The sequence below is a fragment of the Nuphar pumila genome, chromosome 14 (assembly GCF_984573655.1).
Source record: "Nuphar pumila chromosome 14, dmNupPumi1.hap1.1, whole genome shotgun sequence".
NCBI lineage: Eukaryota > Viridiplantae > Streptophyta > Magnoliopsida > Nymphaeales > Nymphaeaceae > Nuphar > Nuphar pumila.
In genome coordinates, this window is record NC_143262.1 from 78576438 (window position 1) to 78598530 (window position 22093).

The following is a 22093-nucleotide window of genomic DNA, read 5'->3' on the forward strand; positions in this document are numbered from 1 at the left end:
CTGAAAGGTGTCTTATACACATTGTCTCCTTGATCCATAATTGATGGTAGCCTGATCGAGGGTCTATTTTCGAGAAGACCTTGGTCTCACGAAGTTGATCGAACAAATTATCGATCCTCATGAGAGGGTATTTGTTTTTTATCGTCACCTAATTCAACATGCGATAGTCAATGCATAGGCGCATTGACCCATCCTTCTTCTTGACAAACAAGACTGGAGCTCCCCAATGTGAAATGCTGGGCCGAATAAAGCCCTTGTCCATCAATTCTTACAGTTGCTTCTTCAATGCCAAAATCATTCATCCCTTACTTTCCATTTTACTCGCTTTATACTCAAGTATAGGTTGGTCTGGGCGAGTAAACTGGATACGTCAGTCGCGACATGTCATGCAAGCATAGTGCTCATATATCCAATATCCATGCCAAGGATAGCATCATAACCCACCATATCCAACAATATAGGATTGACAAAGAGATTCTGCTCTGATATTAATACTTCTACCTTAGGCAAAAAGGTACAAGCAATAGAACTATCGTTCGATGGCGCGATCACCTTAGAGTCGATAAGTGGCAAATGACACTTGCCTCTCAGCGAGAACCTCAAGAATATTGAAGATCTTGACAATCGCACTGACCTACTTCTTTGTTGCGTCAGGATCCTCCTTACCAATGAAAGCAGAAGGGCTCAATTTCATGAAGTGTTTGTAAGACGTTCCATGAACCGCGACAGCAGGTGGTGGTGTAGGTGCATTAGGATGGTGGCTAGTACCATTATTATTACTCGTATTGCCAGCAAGGTTCTGGCAAATGGCTATCAAAGTCGCAATGGTTTAAAGAATGAAGGCTCTCTGGGCGGTCCAACCTACAGGTTGTCGGCTAGCCATCTACAAATACATATATGGATTCTAATTACTTTTAGGTTCAGCATAAATAAAAAATTCTTGTTTATATGACCCTGTAACATCTATATTTTGATTTTGCAATAATTAACAAAAGAAAACAGTTTTAAAGCATAACATATCATCAAACTAAACTAAAATAGAATATACTTACAACGATGGTGGTCAGCTGGACAGGTTTAAGTCATACTTTCCCTCAACTCTGATACCAAGATTGTAATTCCCCAAATTTTTAAGTCCCGAAAAGTGTGATTTTTTTTTTATAAAATTGCAGCGGGGGTAAAAACAATCGGGAGTAAAACTTGGCATGCTACTTTTCATTCACATTCATATTTGGATAGGCAGTAAATCTTAGAATTTTGAACATCCATAATAGAAAAAATGATTTCACATGTTCTTTATTAATAATAAAAATCAAGAATTTAATCAGAGTCCTAAGCAAATAATATAATCTTATTCATCAACTTTGGCAAGCTTAGAAAAGATTTCACTCGACCCCTGTCGCAACCTCTCGCTATTGCATGTAAATTCAATCACCTCCTGAAAAACATTGAATATTCATAGGGTCAGACAAACATGTCTTAGTAGAGTAGAGTTATATTAAGCAAGTAATCTAGAATTCACAAGTAAGAATCTCTTCAAACTTTTATGCACTTATATTTTGATTTTGGCAATATTCAACAAGTATTGCAAGTATATCGAATAAGCAGAAAACCACAATAGATAACCATTATTCATCATTCACTTGAATAAAATGCATGAATAGTTAAATATGTATGAACTTACCAATGCATAGGCCCTTTTTATGCATGAATAAATTCTTATCTTTGATTATCTTTCTTTCTTATATGATGCATGTCATGCTCAAATGATGCACATATAATTAGGTTTCACTTGTTAGCCATGTTGGTACCACACAAGCAATAACCTGATGAAGAACCATGGCTCAAGCATAATTTCATGCAAGGGTGGCTTTGGCCTGGCCGGGTACACTTCAGCAGTCTATGTGCTGGATGCCAAGAGTGAGAGAGACTCCAAACACAATAATAATATACTTGATGCATCAGATTTTTCTTATGAGTTATGTATTGTCTACGCTGCAGACTATGCATAGGCTTCTCCTCTCTTCGTGGGTGGAGAAAGGAGCTACCTTCCGTGCTCGAACAATATCCACGAAGCCAATATGTACCACTTACCCTCTCTTAATAAGTCAATACTTTAGTGTTATGGTTTTATTTATTTGCATTAGTATTTTTTATGCAATACCGTAACCAAATTTATGAAAGTTAATTCAGCAACTTTAGGACCCCAATTTGCAAGTTTTAATAGGCATTAAATCATCCATTCATACATCTTGCTCAGTAAGCATGTGCACATATCAATAACTATCATGATAAGCTTTCATATTTTTGCATGCATAGCAACAATTTCAATACATATCAAAATTCACAGTTTTAGGATTCTGTCAACCCGATTTACGAAAATTCACCAAAATTTATAGATTATAAATCATATTTTCTTAATTTTTTTTGCAAAGACACATGTGTTTCAAAAAAATAACCCAAGAAACAGAAGTGAAAAATTCATCATAGATAAATTAGGAAAATTTTTGGACTAAACCCTGTTATGGACAAATATAAGACAGTCCCTGTTTCTTCAGAAGAAATTTTTTGGTTTGGAAAATTTTTCAAGACTTTCAAATAAATCTTTTCATAAAACCCTTTTTACAGGACCATTTTATATATATTACGATTCACCTATATTTTTCTTGATTTATTTTGATCAGCCTTGGTTAGGTCTTTAAGGTCCTCAAAATCATAAATCAGATCAGTCCTGCAGACAGAGCAAAAAAATTGTACTCCATTGTAAGGAACGTTTTGACCCCAATACAGACCTAAACGAAACAAATTAAAATTCTAAGTTTAAACCATGGATGTGTAGAACACTCTAGTATTTTTATTTAAATTTATTGGACTCATTACTGAAGAGATATCAATTTATTTCTAAAACAAGTCAAGATTAAAAATGAGGACAAGAATAACAAGATTCAAGTTCATGCAAGATTCATCAAGAAAGGGCAAACTCAAGGTAAAGGTCTATCTAAATCATGATTTTTTTTATAGTCTAAATATATTTTTGTCATCATCAAATAAAGATTTGCTCATGTTCAGGCTTAGCTTGCTAAAACATTAACTGACATCGTCGAAGAATCGTAAAACTATCAAGAAATAACATGAATAAGATTTTTGTTAAGCAAGAATCATAACAAACCATATGCAATCATAGAACATGAATTATTTATACAACAACATAATGTTTAATCATGATCAACATAAAATAATCTACCATAGATATTCAGATTATCTTTCTTTATCAAGAACAAGCATAAACGTGATATCAAGAATCGTTCTTGAACAAACTTTCGAATTCTAAGACAACCCCAACTCTACCCGACTGTTACAGAGGCTATAAAAAAAATTTGTATGGTGGACAGATCTGAAATTTTTTTAGAACGTAGAAACTTCATCAGCTTTTCGATGCCCCAAACCGTTCGTTAAAACTCTTTCGGACAAGGGAGATACGAATATTTTGGAGCAGACCTATACTATTCTATTTCAATGGTCACTGATTCATGCTCAATCTATGAATAGAGCCAAAAAATTCATGGTAGATAAAAAAATTTGTTAGCTTTCCAATGCAACAAACCGCTCATTAAAACTCCTTTGAATGAGGGATATACGAACGATTTACCGGTCGGGTGGCATGTTAGAAAACGAAAAATGAAATGTTTTCTAAAGAACTTGAATTGAAAACCTCATATTTTCTGAGAAAAATTACTATAGAAATTCATAAAAATTTTACAGAATATTAATATTATTGTAATAAACCAACCCAAAATAAAATGTTCTGGAAAACAATCAGCTACCATGGATCTTTTACTGTTTTTATAATTTTAGTTTTTGAAGAAATCAGTTTGATGAAAAACGATTTTTCTTGTGCTTTTTCTTTCAAAAACCCCTTCCAAATACATGATCTAAGTCCTATATCAAACCCACACATGGGAGCCATGATTTAGGGTCCATACTCATAAAAAATCAAAGTATTAATACCCACAAATCCCGGTTCACATGTAGAGTATAGAACTCCATACCTTAATGACAAAAATCAATTATAAGAGAATAGATGGTTCTCATCGTGTAAACCGGCCATTCTACGCCAACGAAGGCCTCACTCAAGACCTTCTCAAGCTTTCTCAATGTGCGTGAAAGCCTCCTATGCTGAACTACGTTGAGAAGACCCAATGTTGAAGTGTAGGGAAGAAGAATAAGGGAGATAGGTTCTTGAGGAAGAGAGAAAGAGAGCTAACATTGTTAATCTTTCTCATGAGGGCCTCTATTTATAGATGGGCTTATATAAGAGTCTCATCTATAATATAATAAGTTAATATTTATTAATTTTTTTTATTAATAAAATAAAAATAAATAAATTATGAGACCTAATTAATTAAATTTCGAAATTACTTAATCTATAAAAGAAAAGTATGAGCTTTTTACCTTGGCGATGTTTAAATAGTCATTTTGATAGCTCTCAAAACGTAGATCATTGTGGTGGTCTTAGATTTAATCATACACATACAAATTGGCAAGAAAATTTAGTCGATATCAAAAAATGTTAATTTTCGACCTATAATTAGGCATAAACATTGATCAGTAATAAAATGCTCAAATCAACACCAATTTGGTCATGTAGATAGTTGATTTTGATGCCCTCAAAATGAAGAACGCCAAGATCAACTCTGATTTAATAGATAAGCCACTAATTGGTCAAAGTTTTTGTTGAAACAATAATGACATCTGATACTATTGGTCCAATCTAATGAGATTAGATCAAAATACAAAATTCATAGTCTGAAATCATTTACTTTCTTATTTAGTCCACATATTTTAATTTTTTTTCAATTATTCTTGAAATAATATTCATAACTTGAGACAAAGGTTTATAATTAATCGAAATCAAGAAAATCAAGAAAATCAAGAATATAAAGACACTACAAGAAAAATGTTAATTAGCGACGGAAATTTGCGACGGATTTTTTCCGTCGCAACTTTGCGACAGATTAGCTAGAGAAAACTTTCTTCATGAATCTGTCGCTAAGTAGCGACGGCTTAGCGATGAAAGTTGTTTTATCGCTAAGCCGTCGCTAATTAGCGACGGATTAGCGATGAAAGTTGTTTCATCGCTAATCCGTCGCTAATTAGCGACGGATTAACGACAATGATTTTTTCATCGCTAATTCTCAATACAAGAAAAATATTTTAGCGAGGGATTTAGCGAGGGAATTTTTCCGTCGCTAATCCGTCGCTAATTAGCGACGGAAAAATTCCCTCGCTAAATCCCTCGCTAATTTTCGATTTAACAGAGCGCGAAATTTTCCCTCTCTCCACGTTCGAAATTGAAATCGGCCGCGCTCGATTTAAACCGACTTCTTCGGAGGACGGCGACGAGGCAGTTTCATGGAGGACGGCGACGCCGGAGGACAACGACGTCGGAGGACGCTGGAGGACGGCGACGTCGGAGGACGCTGGAGGACGCCGTCTCACGGAGGATGCCATTTCACGGAGGACGGCGACGAGGCAGACGCAAAAGCGGTGGCCGGAACCTCAGCTTTTGGCAGCTCGTTGGAGCCGATGATGGTGGTGCCAGCAGCTGCAGTGGATGAGAAGAAGTGGCCGGCCTCTGGACTATCAAGGAACGACAATAATATTGAAGACGGAATGCTGTCTTTCTCCTCTACGATCGTCCTTCCGTCCGGGGTGAAGTCGGAGGGAGACTCGAACCACTTTAACCTTGAGGCATCGGTGCGGGAGGCCGGTTCACGGAGGACGGCGACGCGGGTTCATGAAGGATGACAACACCGGTTCACGGAGGACGGCGACGCCGGAGAGCATCGGTTCACGGAGGATGATGACGTCGGTTCATGGAGGACGGCGACGCTGGAGAGCACTGGTTCTGTGCAATGCCTGTCGGGTGCGGTATAAGTCCGGCTTATTGCTGCCGGAATACCGCCTGACAGGGATCAATTTTTTTTATTTTTTTTTTTTAAATTTAGCGACAGCTTAGCGACGGACATTATCCATCGCTAATCTGTCGCAAATTAGCGACGAAATTAACGACAGATAAGTTTTTTCGCTAATTAGCGAGCAAAAATTCGCGATGGTCTCTATCCATCGCTAAGCCGTCGCTAAACTGTTTAGCGACGGCTTAGCAACGGATTAGCGATGGATAGAGACCATCGCTAATCCACGATTTTCTTGTAGTGAAAAAATCAAGAATATCAAGAAAATCAAGAATTTTAAGAAAATCAAGAATATTAAGAAAATCAAGAATTCATGATTATAGTCATGAATACACTAATAATTCATCATTTATTCATTTTAATTATCAAGAAAAAATCTTGGGTTTTACAATTATACCTGGGTTTGGACCTGATACCATACCTGAAAATCTGGTTCAAGTTTGATTCCACATGGGTACGAATCAAACCCGGTGTGTTGACACCCCTAGTTGTAACGTGTCACATGGCATGTCCACTATCATATCCATAAACACCCTAAATGACGTTTTTAGTGACAGACATTTATTATCCAATGTCCAGCCATTATTCTAATATTTTTAATAAATTTTGCTTTTAATAATAATAAAAATACATGGTATGTATTAAAGTATCAAAAAAGCTTTTTATTGATTAAAATTTAAGAAAATTCATGTCCTCATGTCATATTGTGGAAAAAACTTTTGAACTTGTGAATTGTGAGTGTGAGTAGAACCCACAATGCATGTCCTCGTATCTTTGTGACACTGTTTCCAGCTAGTACGTGGGGTGACACCAAAATTACTTAGGGCCTCTTCAGAATCTGAAGTTGGGATGGGCGTTTAGGAAGTTTATGCATATGAAGAAGTGACAGTTGCTAAATCTCGAGGTGGTAGCTGTCAAATCCATGATTTAGTGTAAATACAAAGAAGAAAGGGCCTCACTTCTCATCCCAAATGCATAAACGCCCATCCTAGCGTCGAGATTTCAAACCGAACCATCGAGATTTCAAACCGAAACATCAAGGTACTTTGACCAAGAATTTACTTCGGGACCACCAAACGCCCATCCCAGAGCCCAGATTCCAAACAGGCCCTCAAGGTTTTGTTGCAGTGACTTGGAAGTCAAGTCCTATTATGTCTAGCTGCCAGCTGTGCGATATAAGGCTATTTGTGAATCTAACGAAGCCTAGTGTAGCGGGAAACCTATTTACAAACTTCAATTGTGGCAGCACAAAAACGCCGGCACTTGATTTTCAAGCTCAACTAGAGTGCTTCCTTATATTTTATAAAAGAGAGAGAGAGAGAGAGAGAGGATCAAAATTTAGATATTCAACACGTTGGGAAACATGAGTAAGAGAATAGAATATTGGAGGCAAAGATGATTGAGGAATGAATCAAATCTCTCGTTAATTGTGTCTGTTTTTCACAGAAGAAGAGGAACATGGAGCTGGCTTTCCGCTAATTCATGTGCATAAGGCTCAGCAAATAATGTTCGACGGGTAGGGTTTGGAACAAATAATATCGGGTTCAATGGAATCCAAATTAGAATAAGAAAAATAAATAGGTCCAGAACCCATTGAGATTAGGTCATGTTCTTCCCTTCTAGGCTAGAGTTGGTAAACAAGCTGAATGAGCCAAGATTGAGGTGTTCAAGTTCGCCTTGTACATGTGATGAACTGAGTTAATCTAGAGCTAAATAAGCCAAATTAGAGATAAAAATAAAAAGAAAGAAGAAAAGAAAATTTTTATCTTAAAACTGGAAACAATAAAATTTTAAACTCTAAACCTATTTTTCGACCTGACAAAAAAATATGTAAAATATATTTATTACTACTCAATGACACCAGCCGAGCTAAGCCGAGCCGAACACTTGTAATTTGTGTTCAGCCTGCATATTTTTGTTTTGAGTTTGAGCGATTCTTTATGAGCCAGGGTCTTGTTTCGAGCAAGCCCTACTTGCAGCAAATACTGAAATTAATCTTTGGATCATACGGAAAATGACACTTTTCTTATGAAAAGGAAAAATTAAGAGGTTAAATTAATTAAGAACGTATCTTCCTTTTGTTGCGACTTTGATATGATGTCCCCAAGACGATCATTTCCCTTTATTCTTTGTCTTTTAATAATACACATCTCCCAAACTCACAGGCCAGACCGAGCACCTCTTTTCATGTCCTGGACAATGCTGCAGTGGGGAAGGTTTTTTCTGTGCAAAGAGGTAATTACCGAAACACCTTTGAATTCCAAGTCAAAAGCATTCCAAAACAATTGCGTTTATGACTGTATGAGTTAAACATTGGCCAACTGTTTTTTTTTTTTTTGAGAGAGAGAGAGATAGAGAGATGTTCATGTTAAATGAAACGTGCTAAATGGGGTTTTTCTGCTTTTTCTGTATTTTTTTCCGCTGTTCCGGCCTTATAGATGTGTTGGGCATGGTCCATTTATGAGGAATCCACACATGGATCATGTGTTTTCGATTAAAAAATTTATATTTGGAGCTTCAAAAATTTACAAAGATTTTAGACTTGAATTTTTTAATGTTATAAAAACTCACCCATGTGTTGGAATCGAACACTGATCACTATAAAATCAAATACATAGATCGCATCTGTATAGTCAAAATTTAAAAATAAAATAAAAAACCTGAAAAACTCATTTAACATGTTTAATTTAGCATATTTCATTTAGCACAGACTCATTACACTATATATATATATATATATATATATGGTTAATCTAATATTAAACTAGTTGTATTTAATATTAAATGGATTTAACCCTATTAAAATGATTAAAATATTTGTAGAAGAATACTATTTTTTAAAATACATGATTATTTTTTAAGTAAAAAAGGTGATTGTGATATATTCATAAGTTACTTTTTTGAAAAAACTGACTTTTCAATTCTCTTCAAATTCAAAAGACTTATAATACCCAAAAAATAACTGCATATTTTCAAAAATATTATTATTTTAAAAGTATTTTAGTCATTTTTAATAATAAGGTTGAATTCATCTAATATTAAACACAACTCATTTAAAGTTATATATAGAAAAAGTGGTAGGTGCTTAATCACATTCGTGCATAATGAAATGCATGTGTGCTAAGCATCCATCACGCGCACGTGATAGACGCTGAACATTTTCTTTTTTTTTTTTGCAAAGATGGTGCCAGTTATGCCGAGACCTTAAGCAGTGCTTCGAAAGCACACTAAAAATATTTGTATGTTTTGCCCAAAAAAATGCTGAGCGTCCATTGTGCATGCAATGGATGCTCAACATGGGTGTGTTTTCATCAAGCACCGATGAGATTAAGCACCTACGACTCACTCACTCTCTCTATATAGAGTGTGTGTGTGAGTGCTTCTATGGCGGTACTGTTACACCCTTGATTTATATAAAATCTAAGCTTCAAAAACAAAATATAACCTTTGGATCATGCTGTATTTACTATTTTCATGTGTTAAAGTTAACTGAAAGATGATGTTTTATTTCATTTTTAAATCAACTGATTCTCTACTGTCTCAAAAATGAAATCTTGTAACTTATTTCGACATGATGACACCTTTCAACATAATAAATAAACCATGCTAAACACATTTATATGGTTAGATCCGCCTAAACAAGAGTCCGTACCACTGTAGACGAGGAACCCACTTAGTTAATGGGCCCTCGCTTTCTGCCAATCATCGACACCCAAACCCTTACCGAACCCACCAGTTAAAGGCACATGCACACCTGTGAGTCAAACCAGTGACATAAGGGTCAGCACCTAATCTCTAAGTCCGCTGGCACTTGGGCCTACCGGGCGAGTGTAGAAATAAGAACACCTACCTCATATACATACCTATTTGCAGACTAGTCAAGAATGGACAAATTTTGGGCTGGCCAAACTTGCTACAAACACCTACCGATTCTTTTTCCAGTTTAAATGCGCCAAATAATAGTCAAAAAAGGGGCAGCACTTAGATTATCTTTTTTCGGCAGTCGTTTTCATGGGGGTCTAATAATGCAACTTCTAGTGGAACCTCTATGGTGAGCTCCTATTATGAAGAGTATAAAATTAAGCCGTTTACTTAAATTTTGTAGCTATAAAAAGCAACTGGAATTGGACCTATATTGCATCTTGAATTTTATGATCAAGTTGCTGGGGCTTGCCATAAGGAGAAGAGGAACCAAGATGAGACAAAAGGCTACTGCTCCAACTAGGGGTGGCAAAACCTGACACGACACGCCAACCCGACCCGCCAACCGGCCTCTTAGGCGTGTTCGGGTTGGGCTTAAGCCAACCCGTTTAATAAACGGGTCGACCCGCGTAACCTGTTTATTAAACGGGTCAGGTTCGTGTTGGGGGTATGCCAACCCTCCAACCCGGCTTACCCATTTAATAAACGGGTTAGGCGGGCGGGTCAACCCACCAACCCGTCTGCCAACCCGACCCGCCAACCCGTCGACCCGTCAACCCGACCCGCAAACCTGAGAACCTGTTTACCCAACCCAACCCATTTATTAAATGGGTTGGCGGGTCGTGTCGGGTTACCCGTTTATTAACAGGGCCGGGTTCGTGTTTGCCACAGCCGACCCGTTGCCACCCCTAGCTCCAACCTTGGTGTGACTTGGTCTACTATGCTTTAATACTTCTCTCCTCAGCTATGCATGGGGCAGCCAACTTTACTATTAGATATCTTGCCTTCAGCCGATGTGGTGATGCATTTGAACACTAAACTACAAAAACAGTATTGTCAAATGCTTTGTGTGTTGATATGCGATATTAAAGTTAGTTTATTCATGAGATTTTCACTTTTAAAATGTTGAAACTTATTTAAAATTAGACACCCATGACTTATAAGTTGACGTTTGTCTTATGCATATGTTTCAATGCATCTTAAATGTGGAAAAAATTATGAAGGTAGACTTCCAAGTCCAAGCAAGAGGACACAAACACCTGGTTTTTAGTATGGGCTTTCCTTCTTTATTATTGTCGGTTCAAACCCTTCCAACAAATGCTAGACAGGGACACTCATATTCATGCAAATTGCTGCATGTCTTCTGCAAGCCCAAGGGGATATATGGCCCACAAAAAAAATGCCCAAGAAAGCAATAATGCTTTGGAAGTTACTAAAGCATTCTTCTTAATCAATTACAAATTCCCAAACAGTGAAGATTGAATTCTTCCACCAACATGGACGCCACAAGCTTTTTGTGGTTCCATCATTGTGCTTTTCTTTAGTGCAAAGTAAGCAGTACACCATGCCCGATCTCTCTAGCTTGCATGGTTAGGCATGTGCTATCATTTGCATGAGAGTGGGGCTTCATAACATGATGCAGGTGCAAAACAGAAGAAGAAAAAAGGAACCTAATTTTCCAATTTTAGAAGTGATGCAATTCTCTCAGTCGAAAAGATCAAATATATATAAGATGTGGTCCACCAGATCGAATTATGCCTGCCATGAAAAACGTTATAAAGGAACCTGATCACTCATGGAAGAAGAAAATACAATGGGAGTTCATTGTATAAATGAAAAAAATCATCTCCTTTCCTTTCTATGGTTAGTACAGTAAAAATTTCATTTGAATTAAGTTGATGATAATAATAAAAAACTTTTTGAGAATTTTTCGAATAGAAGCCACTTTTTACCCCGAACTCTAAATACAAAGCTACTTTTCTGACAGAACATAATATAAACCTAATATTTTGATAAAAAAATCCCAATTCAGACCTACGGGTGTCAACGGGTAAGATCTGGTTTCAACCCAGGTAGGTCCAAACCTGGATCTGACTTTGAGGTGCCGGAACTGGATCTGAACCCAGATCTAGTCGGGTCTACCATAAGAAAAACCATACCTGGGTCCTGTAAGGATTACATGCACCAGACTTAGTTCAAACCTGATAAAATAGTACCATGAATCTTAATAGGAACTCGGATCTGATATAAAATTCATAAACCATACCCAGCTCCATATACTAATTGGACCCTTTGGATCTGACCAAGTTTCTAATCTGGTCTCCTTTATTCCAAAACATGCATGACCCTATAGGGTTTGGTATGGGTCGCACTACAAGAAAACCGTTAATTAGTGATGGCAATTTGCGACGAAAATAATTTGTGACGGATTAGCTAGAAAAAACTAGTTGTCCTTAAAATTAGAATTATTTGCGGAATTAGCGATGAAAAAATTCTGTCTCAAAATCCGTCACTAATGAGCGACGGATTAGCAACGAAAATATTTCGTTTCAAACTCTATCGCAGCTTCGCGATAGAATTTTTTCCTCGCTCATTAGCGACGGATTTTGAGACAAAAAATTTTCGTCGCTATTTTTCGATATAAAATAACCCATCTAAGGCACAAAATTCTCTCTCTCTCTCTCTCTCTCTCTCTCTCATTACCCCCAAATCGACTGGAGTCACGCCGCCGTTGTGACCACTACCGCTTCCTCCTCTATTTCCTTTGTCCCCCCTCGCATGCAGTCGCCAAATTCTTTTTCTCCTCCTCTTTTCCTTTCCTCGACCAGCGACCGAACAAAATCGAGTCATCGCCGACCTCCACCGATAGACCTCATCCCTTCCTCACCTTCTTTTTTCTTCTTCCCCTTCTTTCTTCTTCTCTCCTCTCTGGTCTGTCACTGCTTTCCCCTTTTCGTTCGAGCGCTAACCAGAAGCGGTGTCGTGACTTGTCGCCACTGCCTAGGTCTCCCATCACCACCTGCATTCCTACCTTGTTCGGGTATCTATAGTCAAAGGTAAATCCCTCGCCGAAAGCCATCTTCGAGATGATGTCGCCCGTGGACCTAGCTGAGCCTCGGATTTTGCCTGATACCATGCTACACCCTATGCCTCCACCGCCGACACCGGACATTCACATCTCCACCACATCTGCATGATCGCCCAACGCCGAAGGGTATCTCCTTGTTCTTTTGGCTTGCATTAGTGTGTATCTAGGGAAAACATAGCCCCTGTGTGAGCTTCATTTCTTGCAAAATTTTCAGATCCCATGCAAGACCAAAAAAACAGATCAATAGTGAATCTGAAAACTTCATCTGGTCAAGAAAGAACAAAAAAGAAAAGATATATTTAATCTCGTGGGAAACCTTCATTTCTTGTAAGAAAGAGGGTCGATTGGAATTCCTGGGATGGGGAGATAGAATAACTTGTTGTTCATGAAATGGCTATGGCTGGTCATTACTCAAGACAAGCCATGGGTGGCGGTTTTCAAACAAAAGTATTGCTTGAACCGATGGTTTTGGGATGGATAGGTTATGCTAAATGGGTTCGGGGTTTAGGCGTATGGAAGGGCTGGGCAAAACTACTTACTAATTTCCTGGATGCAATTTACATTAGTGTTAGCGATGGCTCCAACACTAGATTTTGGAAAGATAAACATGTTTTCCATATATTTATTGCATGTTTCCCTTCAATAAAAATTGTATTTTTCAATAAAAAGTTGAGTTGTGTTATTCAAAATTTTAATTACTTATGAAAAGAATAAATTATATACATTTTTTTTATTAAAAGAATGTAATGTTTAGATGAAATTGAGAAATTTAAAATTTTAATGCAATTGCATTTTTTTATTTCTTAATTCTATTTAAATCTATATAGCATTTAAATACTTTATTTATGATATTTAATACTTTATTAAAAGTAAATTGACCGTGCATTTAAATTTTAACTTTGAACTTGAATTTGAAATTTCAATTTGATTTTAAAGTTTAAATTTTAGTTAACATCAAACCTAAATTTCAATATTTAAGTTTAAGTTCAAAATTGAATCCGAATATCGGATTTGACATAGTATTTGAATATGAATTTAGAATTTAAATTCAAATTTGAATTCACTTCAAAATTGAATTGAAATTGGATGAAGTCCGAATTTGAATTTCAAATGAAATCCTACTTTCAATTCAAATTATGTCGGATCACTGGCTTGTATAATGAATTCTCAAAGTTAGTTTGTATGTACACTAAATTCGCACCATAGGCACAACATAGAAATGTATTGTATTATATTATTTTGTATATTTGTGCTTTGCAGGTGCGTAGTTGAGTTAATTGCGCAATACTTAATGCTAAGCATCACATGTGGCTTAAAATGTCATGCGAAAAGCAACAAGAAAAATGCAAATGCAAAAGCATGTAAATCTGGTAAATACCCGTGGTGAGTAAGTGATGCAAGCGCATCACATGTTATTTACTTTCTTGAATACAACACTTACTTAGTCGTGGATATCTAAGACTGTTTTGCTGGATTTTGGAGATCATACTGAGCATGATTTGAATGTATGAGAATAGAAATGCTTTTATTTTTGTAGTTCGGATTTCTGCTAGTTATGGTTGTAGTTAGCGAGATATTGGAGTGTGTTTGTTGCAGGTACATGTTTGACATTGTTGTAATATGAATGATTGAATGTATTGCAATGTTTGACATGACTATCCATGCTTGCATGAAGTTATTTTCGATTTGATTATGTATTTCGTGTGAAATTGTATCATAAAAACATAGTTAAAATGAATGTATCATGTTTATGAATGTGATTTCATCTTTCTAAATATTCTTGTGATGTGTGTATAAATATAATGTGATGGTGTTACACACAAAAATATTAAATTATCAATGCATACATAATAATTCATGAAATTGCATTTTATGTTAAGCATGTTTATGGTAGAGAGGTGAAGAAAATTTACGCATTAACTGAAACAAAAAAATTGCTCACCAACAATCACTAAATAAGAATTTCTAACAAATTTGTAAACCACAACAAAGTGTTAACCAACTCAACACAAGCAATAAGCAAAATGAAGACTTTATGACCTACAATATGCAAATTATAGCAAACCAATAAGGAGAAATCAGTTGATTCATTCCCATTAACTTAGAAAAATGAAACCTACTTTGTAATTTCATCTAAATGTGTAGAAAACTACTTTTCCTTGACAGTAGTTTTCTTGGAGGTGAATGATATCACATATATATATATATATATATATATATATCAAATCATTACATGCACCATAAATGCATGATAAATTAAATATTTTCTTCATCATAGCATTATTATGATTCTCTTTTAACTGATTAAGATAATATTCGTAACATCATAAGATAAAATGGCTGCAAACCGTGAATGGATGTATCGTAGGATAGTTGATAATGAGGTGTCGCTTGAATATATGAATGATGTTGACAGTTTTAATGAATTTGCAACGACAAATATCAATATAGTGGATCCCACCGGTGAGATCAGGTGTCATTGCATGATGTGTAAGAATAATCAATTTGTAGAACCTCATGGCGTTAGACATTACCTATACAGAAAAGGTTTTGTTAGTGGTTATCAGAATCAGACGCTTCATAGTAAAGAATTTTGAAACAATTTTGACGCATGGGTGGATGTGGTGTACAATAATCTATATATGGATTTGATATTTGATGTCACAGGACCAGAACTGAGTTCTGCTATGGGTCCTAGTGATGTACCAATTGGGGTAGAGGAAGAAGCAACAAACGATGCAGCTAGTAGATTTTATGACTTACTTAAAGATGCTAATGAGCCACTGTGGAATGGTTGCGAGAGTCACACTATCTTGTCTGCAGTTCTTCAACTACTGAATTTGAAGTCAGAGTATAATTTGAGTCAATCATATTTTGAGTGTCTGTACTCTATTATGAAGAGTATGTTGCCCAAAAATGAGAAATTGTCATAAAATTTCTATTGTGCTTCAAATTTTTTTGACACCTTTAAAACATATATATGCATGATTGAATCATTATACATTTTTTATGATAGCCTTAGAACACATATATGCATGATTGAACCACTATGGATTTTATTTGACAACCTTAGAATACATATGCATGATTGAATCACTATGAAATTATTTTGACAACCTTAGAACACATATATGCATGATTGAATCACTATAAAAAAATTTTGACACCTTTTGAACACATATATGCTTGATTGAATCACTATAAAATTTTCATGACACCCTTAGAACACATATATGCATGATTGAATCACTATGATTTTTTTTGACAACCTTAGAATACATATATGCATGATTGAATCATTATGTAAATTTTTTGACAACCTTACAACACATATATGCATGATTGAATTACTATGAACTTTTATTGACAGCCTTAGAACACATATATGCATGATTGAATCACTATAAAATTTATTTGACAGCCTTAAAAAACATATATGCATGCTTGAATCACTATGACATTTTTTTGACAACCTTAGAGCACATATCTGCATGATTGAGTCACTATAAATTTTTTTTGTCAGCCTTAGAACAAATATATAAATGATTGAATCAGTATGAAATTTTTTTCACATCCTTAGAACACATATATGCATGATTGAATCACTATAAAAAAAAAATTGACAACCTTAGAACACATATATGCATGATTGAATCACTATAAAAAAAATTTGACTGCCTTATAATACATATATGCATGATTGAATCACTATGAAAGTTTTTTGACAACCTTAGAACACATATAAGCATGATTTCATCACTATGAAATTTTTTTGACAACCTCCGAATTTTGTTAATGTCCTTCACTTTATTGCTTGTCTATGTATCATTCAACCATGTTACTTTGATTGCCTTAGATTAGGTGCATTGCATATAATTTATTTTATTATATTGTGTTTATCAATTCTAACATTTTGGTTCTTTTGTATAATGTTGGAGATGATCAGCATAGAGGAGCTGATGGAGGCATGGATGGAGGGGCAGATCGAGACAATGAAGATGATGATGCTCTGAATCTTGACGAGGATTAGCTTCATGTGTTGAATTTGTTTCACGTACTTGTTGTTTCAAACGAAACTCTTAGTATATGTTCACTTGTAACTAATTAGAACTTGGTAAGGATTATACTGGGTTGTTAAATTTGTTTCACTTATAACTTGTGTTAAATTTGTTTCACCTACTTTGTATATGTATTTTTTGTGTACTTTGTTTTTTATACAGAGGTTATATAAATTGTATAACAAAATTTTTTTTCTCGATATTTATATTTCAAACAAAATTATTATTATTTTTTTAATTTTATGATATATTAGTGATGAATATTATCCATCGTTAATATTCAACGATGGATTTTCTGAAGAAATTCAATCGCAAAATGGCGACAATATTTGGCAATGAATAATATCCATCACCAATTGAGCGATGGATTAGGGACAAATATTTATCTGTCTAAAAAACTGAATTAGTCAATGTTTTGCGATGAAATTAACGACGAATTAGCGATGAATATGTATATGTCACAAAACCAAATCAGTGCTTATTTAGCGACGGATCATGACATTCGCTAATCCATCGTGAATTAATAATAGAAGTAGCGACAGATCAGTTCTGTCGCTAATTAGTAACCAAGAAATTACAACGGGCGCTATCCATCGCTAAGTCATTGCCAATCCGTCACTAAACAATTCAGTGATGAATTTGCGACGAATTAGCATCGGATAACATCCACCGCTAATCTGCAAAATTCTTGTAGTGTTGGTTCCATGTTAAACCCAACCCATTGACACCCCTATTCAGACCGTGATCGAGTCGCCTTGCACCTTAAAAGCCATTTCTCTATATTATCTTATCCCAATGGGTATTTGTATAAATTTCTCATGGTTTTCTTGTTATAAAATAGTGGGCCTTTTATTCAAAATGTTGAATCTTGTATTTAGAAAAAGGAATTTGGAGACAATGATTAAGTTCTTAGATAAAAATTATTTAAAAATGTTTAGTGGGTTTTTTTTTTTGACAGAGAAAGCTGGGGGTTAGGCAGACCTCTAACAGTAATACAACCATACCATGGGGATCGAACTTGCAACATCCCAACATAAGGTGACGTGCACTAACTGCTCCTGCCAGACAAGCTGATGCCCCCCGATGTTGGTTAGTGGGCCTCTTAACTATACTGCTACAGTAAATGAAGGATCTTTTGATCATTAATGAAACATTAGGGTATGTTTGATGCTTGTTCAAGACTGGATGAAATGAACGAAAAAGACAACATAACATTGGTTATGTTAGTTCTGTAACAACTATTCCAAGTCCAACGTTTGTTTGGACCGTAGATGATATGTTCCAAATATCTGTTGTTTGATGACGATCTGAGGACAACTTGGACAGTTATGGACAATGGATCAAATTACTTTGTTTTGGATCGTATAACCCGATCCATCCACCATTTTGCATGTTTTAACAAGTTCATTATGGTTTTTTGCTCAGATATGAATCTAATTATGAAATTACGTTTAAAATCATGAATTTTTGCCCTGAATATGGATTTGGAATTAGATTTTTGCTATAAACATCAGTTTTTTGGTGAGCTTATTTGTATTGTAATACCTGCATACAAAAAGATAGTGTACAAGGTTGATGCAATTAATAAGTGAAAAAAGATAGTGGAATACCTCATTTTCTCCACCATGTTACATAGATATGACTGAAGATAGAGGATCCAACCATTTTATGAAGTTTTCAGTGTAACTAGTATACAAGGGGATACGAACCGGCAGTCAAAATCTAATACCTACTAATAAGCATATTAAATGAAATACAAACACCAGAAAAAAAAATACTCTCATTCATTCGAAAGCAATAACATAGATAAATAATCCCAATAAGGCCAATAGCAGTTTACAGAAAGCGGAATGACCATAGTAGCCACCAAATTCTACAGAGACCAATCTTTTCTTTCCAACAATTGGGAAAGAACTACTCAAGATTACTGAGCTACCAATCAGCTCCATCTCCAATCTTTTAATACACCTCAACATGCCACTGCTTGTTCTTCTTAAGTTAGAAAAGCTTCTGGTACCAATTCTCTTCCTTCTCCTCTGTAACTCTCTTCAGTGTTTCTTGAATTCCAGGCATCGTACTCTTTAACGCACAGAAATAGATGTAAGCCCTTTGATCCAAAAGCTTGAAGAACTCATAGTTGTACTCCGCGTTCTTATCTTGTACATACATCTTCCCGCCATTTTTGTTCTTCTGCTCCTTGCAACTGTAGCCAGATTAGGGCACAAGTCTTGGTTCCCCATCAACTCAGGATGAGTAGCTGATCCTCTGTTCTTCAAGCATAATTAACCATGCTATCGCACATTCAATAACATCTCTAACAAGCCTGCAGTTTATATGTAATAAAGACTATACAAAGGATGAGGATCTTACAGGAGGAATAACACCATAGCTCTGTCCTTCCCAATATGGCACATTCTCACCATGGTCAATAACAATATGGCATGTTTCATCGGGAGATTTTGGACCAACAAGCCTCTCAACCGAAACTATGGTAGCAGTATAAGGCTCCTTGGGTCTGTAAACATTTAGAGGGCGCTTTCTTGAGCTCTAAGGGTGAGACTAAGACTTTGACCCCACTTGCTTGTTGCATAGACATGCAAACTCCATACCCATTTGCTGAAAGTGATTTCTTGGATTTCAAACTCATAGAGAAGACAGTAAGACATGCTTTGCCTTGAAAATTCAGATCATGTGCCTGCATTCACAAAAAGAATGAACTCGACATTAACAAAAATTTTCAACTCAAAGATAAAATAAACAAAAAATTCTGAAACAGAGAGAAAAAACAGATATCAAGATCAAGAACTTTTACAGTTTTATAAAATAAAAAACTTTCTCAGCAAGTACATAAATACAAAAAACCCAACCCCACATGATTGGAACAAACATTTCCATATGCATGATTCTTATTGTCCTTCTGTTTATTATTCTGCATGGTTTCACAGATTTAACAGTTTTTGTTCACTTCATAATTCAGCTTAACATGAAATCTATTTTAGGTCTTTGGTAAGACAAACTGAGACTCCATTAACTAAGTCCTCAGGCAACTCTCTGAGCGTTCAACGTGCAAGTCAAGATACCAAATCTTCAACTCTCTCAGTCTTGGTTAAGTCTCCTCATGACTTGGCATAAGAAGACTTCGTACATGCCAAGCTACCTCCGAGAACCAATTCATCAACTAGTATGGCCTTTAGTTGATATGATCTAATCATTTTTCATATCCATCTGATGATAACATAGCATTTTAAACAGGAAAAGACTCATTAAAGGTATACTTGCATCTCAACAGTATAAATAAAGAAAGTCATTCTTGGTGCTCGCATGCAATACCTAATTCTAGACAGGCAGATCAAAATGATTAATTCATACACATCAAATTGCACAAGTGATAATGCATTGTGCATAAAACTTATCTGATTCTATATCTTACATTAATTAGCCAGTACATCACTAACAGGTATTGTAGAATGTCAGCTTAGAGCCATTCGACATTCAACCATTCGTTAAACTAAGCCCTTTGGCTGCACAAACCGATCACATAAGCATAACAAAACTACACTTCTGAGATGGTTTTATCATCATTATTCAAACTTTTGAATAAAGAAATAGAGGGAATTGATAAAAAAAAAAGGAAAATACTTGAGAATGAAGTAAACTTCAAAGTTATATATATGCGATAAATTATCTACCATAAATTAAAAAAAAAAAGAAATTATTAACGTAGGCAAGAAGATCAATGAGGACGAGTTCAATTTCAAACCCAAACACAAGGACAATGAAACACAAGGAGTGGAATTTCGAACTAAAAATAGAACTCAATCTAAATAGAAACAATGAGCAAAAAATAAAAATCGTGAACAAATACTCGAACCTCAGAAGAATCGAAAACCAAAATCGATCTAACCGGAAAATCATGCCAAAAACCAAAAGAAAAAAAAAAGAAAAATCGATCTAACCGAAAAATCATGCTAAAACCCAAAAATTAAAGGGAGGATAGAGGAATCTACCTACCTGATAAACCAAAAAATTTTGGAAAGAAAAAAAATATTCCCAAAATTTCACCAAAAAAAACTTGAAGAAAAGGAAAAGAACGCGCAAAATCTGCTGAAAGTTAAAAGGAAAAACAAGAAACAGATGAACCGGCCAAACAAAAGCACTCTTCTCGGAGCAGAAGAGAAGAATGCAGAAACTAAACCCTAGATCCGAACACCGACCAAAATCCACGAGAAAGAACTCCAACAAAAAACAAAAGAAACACACCTTCGAGGATTTGCTGCCGGACTTCGACAGTCTCAGGTCGAACGATGTTGTCGTCAGCGTGGACGACCTGAAATCCAGCTCCGTTGTTGCTCGGGAGCCAAAGCTCCTGCCTGTTAGGATGGACTCCACAGCCGACGGCTACGAGAGAGAGAGAGAGAGAGAGAGAGAGGCGGAAGCGGCACGCCCATCGATGCATTTTTTTTCGTCTCCTCCGTTCCTATTCATTTTGTAACAGGGGGAGGGTGGAAAGAAAAAGTATGTGTATAAGGATGTGGCGGACGTGCGAAACGCTGTCCGCTGCATCCAACGTTTGTTGGAAATCGCCGTTCCCAGCGTAATTTTCGTTCGAATCACGTTGAGAACGGCGCATCAAACATACCCTTAGAGGATGCTTGAATCCCCATCAGCAAGTGCCGACCCCACGTTCGTCTGTGCGACTACGCAAATATAGGACGTGCAGGCGCTGATTTGGTCCATCCCGGGATGCAGACACAGCGCCCACCACTGTTCCATGCCCTCCCACCGAACAGTTGCGAACGGACAAGAACACAATAAAAAAAAATTAATGGTGCTTGAATAGCGCATCTTGGAACCTCGGTGGACAGTGCTGGACAGGACTCGCCTTAGTGACAGCAGCTCTTTGTGAGACTAAAAGTGCCACCATCATTGTGACAAATCTCGCCATAAATATGAATTTCTCGCGAAATTGAGTGAACGATAAAAACGATATTTTTCTCTCGAGATTAACGTTTTTGACTAAATATCGAGATATTATTGCGAGAAAAATCAAAATCTCGCAATAATATCGTTAGTTTTTGTTCTTTTTTTCTCCAACAAAAGCTGCCCGGCCCATTGCCAACTGAAAAAGAAGAAGCCCTAACTTACCATTCTCGTTTCTCTCATTCTTTGCCCCTCTCTGTTTCTCATTTCTCCTGCTCTCTGCCATTGGAGCTCAGAGGCGTCGGATCGTCGACAGCGGGGAGGTTCCCGGCCTTCCGGCAGCAGTGCAC